Genomic DNA, 3,340 nt, shown 5'->3' on the forward strand with positions numbered 1-3,340 from the left:
GTGCAGAAGTCTAATCTGGCCTTTAGGAGCATTATAGCTTTTAGCTAAGCACCTTATTCTGGGTAGGTATACATATTTTAACAGTTAGCTCACTAAGCTAACATTTGTTAGCTTGATTCTATTACCACCTGACACTCAGTAAATGCTGTAAGCTACCTATTTAACCTCATGCATTCTGCTGAAAAGCAGCTTCATCCGGAAAGATGCTGTTTTAACAAACTTTTCTTTCCTCTCCATCCCTCCACTCAGTGTTTTGGTTGCAAAACCCCCGTAGCTCACAGCATGGGCTTTGAAAATGACATGGTAAGGGGTGCATGAATCGGATCAGACCCCACCTCACATTACACACACCAGTTACCCCGCCGTCCTCCCCTGACCAATTAACACCAACTGCATTATAACGCCGACTTCTCCCTAATGCTCCTGCCTGTGTTTATGCACTATTACCTTGACGGATGCCTGCTCTGCGATGAGACATAATTGGCATATCAATATGCAAAACCTAAATGGATTAACCTTCTTTAAAACTAATGAGTGTTTGAACGCCCAGCTGGGGAATGGACCTGAATTAGCATTTGTCATCTTTTCTGGGCTGATATGAGAATAAATAATTGAAAAGAGGCTGGTATTGTCTTTCCTGAGGCTACCACAGCTTAAAGAGGCTGTACAGTAAAGTAGGGAAAAAAATGAATATTATGCAGATTTACTGTCTTAATAATGACAATGAGATCAGTGATTTCACACCGTCTGGAGACAGAATCACAAAGAGGCAGCTGGTTTCTGCTGGTGTCACAGACCAAACAAACTGCTTGTTTTAACTTTTTGATAGTGTCGTATCTGCAGAGACAATGTGACGCACTTTTTGATGTTATTACTAGAGGCTTCTCAGTCTCTCTGGTTATTTACCTATTTTTTAATGAGTTCATATTAAAGCTATTCGGTTTCCCCTAGGACTCCATTTTTATTCTCTCATTTTGGTCTTTTAATATTTCTGCTCTAGTTTAATCATCTACTTCCAATCATATTTCAATTCTCTGTAGTCATTAAGGATTTATTTGCTGTTTATTTTTGCTTCAAATTCTTTCTTAGGCTTTATTATCTTTTCCTTCATGTGTCCTCTTCACTGTTCGGATAGTGATTGTCCTCTTTATGGTGACTTACTTGTCTGATTCACTCTTTTTTTAGACGTTCTATGACTTTTACAAACATTTTGTGAAAATTAAACCATGATAACTAACTAATAAATCCTCATCTGGCCTATCTGTATTCTGTAAAACCTACTACATTCACTGGAAAAAATTCTTCTTCTAAAAATAAGTGCATTTGTTCTTGGATTAAGGAGGTAAAAGAGACATTTTGCCAGTGGAACAAGACAATTTATACTTAAAATAAGAAAAAAACAATTGCATTTTCTTATTTCAAGTGCATGTTATCTAAATATCTTATTTTAAGTGAAAAATACTCATTCCAATAGCAAACTGTCTTATTTACCTACTTAAATTAAGGGTAAATACACTTAATTTAAGACGTTTTTACTTATTTCTAAATCTTTTTTCCAGTGTTCAAATGTAAAAATGCATAATTAATTCTAATCATGAATTAACACAATTAAATAAACCTTATTCTTTAACTAAACGTGTGTATTGGCTTATGTCAATGAGTTTTTACATTTGGGTTTAGTTCAAATGACCCAATAGGGTCCAGATATACCTTAAAAACATTAAAACATGCTAGTTTGCATAGTGAACATCTTAGGATGAAATAAGATATATAATAAGACTGTGTTTCCTCAGGTCTTTAAAGTTTATAATCTTCAAAGTTTATTTTGGGACGTATAAAGCGTAATTTATACATTTTTATTCGCTATTTCTCCCACCATCATCCATCGTTTCTTTCCAAGCTTCATCAATCCAGTTTGACTCACAATGATTCATGAAAACTGAGGTGATGTTTGTCTGTGAGAATGTATGATGATTTTAGAAAGCCTGGTTTGTCAAGATTTGACTGAATTAAAAAAAGAGCTCTGACATTTTCTGAGACCTTTCACTTTTATTCCTCAGATCTAAGAACTGATACCAAGTTTCTTAAACCCTGATAAACCTGAGAATGTCCTAAAATGTAGACCCGGATAATTTTTCCACTTCCCCATCATTCAAAAAGCCGTGGGACATTCTGGCTGAGAGAAACTGCACTGCACCTTTAGACCACCAGGTGTATAAGTGCATAAAAAAACAAATTTTATTTCAGTTTTAAATTCTCTTTAGTCACAGATTATAATTAAAAATGTCTCTGGACCTTTACTGTTGATGATTTTCTTTATTCGGACCCTACTGATATTTAATTGGTTACCCCTGCACCAGACATTCGGACACCAATCTAAAATGGCATAGCCACTATATAGTGATTAGGGCGAAGTGTTTATTGTTGAGTTGAACAACAGCTTAGAATTTAGATTTTTGTTTTGACATTAATAGTTGAATTTGTACAAAACCAAAACAAGACACCATTGAATGCATCAGATTATCATCGGGTAAATAGCAGAGAGTAATAATTATAGGTCAAAACTGTCGACCTACAAAATGAGTAGGAGTGACACCAAAACTGATCCCTGAGGAATGTTTTTATCTAGACCAGGCATCCCCAAAGTCAGTCCTCGAGGGCCGCTGTCCTGCAGGTTTTAGAGGTTTCTCTGCTTCAGCACAGCTGATTCTGATGATTGCAGTTCAGCAAAAGCCTGTTGTTCAACTATCAATGTAAATCAGCTGTGCTGAAGCAGGAAAACATCTAAAACCTGCAGGACCGACTTTGGGGATGCCTGGTCTAGACCAAGAAAATCACAATAGATTCATTCAGCTGCCTTCCAGAACACACACACATATATATATATATATATATATATATATATATATATATATATATATATATATATATATATATTTTTTTTTATCTTTATTGATTTTTAGGAAAGTATAATTTACATAAACACAGGCCTCTACTTCACAGGATTAACTCCAACATTTGAAAATAAGGTGAACAAGTAAGGCATTGCGTTATAGTCGACCAAACAAAGCAGTGATTTCACTTCCCCGATCAAGATTATAACCTAGAAATAAAAAAAGAACAACAAAAAAAACTAAAAAGGAAACAAATGAATTAATTATAACATATTAGGAGAGTGGATTCACCAGATCTTTTAAGTTTTATATAGTCTACCCAAATCTGCCACCACTGACAGAATTGTTCAGTCCTGTGGTTGAGAGAGGCTGTTACTTTTTCCATTTTATACAAGTTAAAAGTTAAGTTAATCCAGTCGTCTAAAGTTGGTTTGTCCTGTGATAAC

This window comes from Cyprinodon variegatus, unplaced genomic scaffold (assembly GCF_000732505.1).
Source record: "Cyprinodon variegatus isolate N-32 unplaced genomic scaffold, C_variegatus-1.0 Scaffold63, whole genome shotgun sequence".
Lineage (NCBI taxonomy): Eukaryota > Metazoa > Chordata > Actinopteri > Cyprinodontiformes > Cyprinodontidae > Cyprinodon > Cyprinodon variegatus.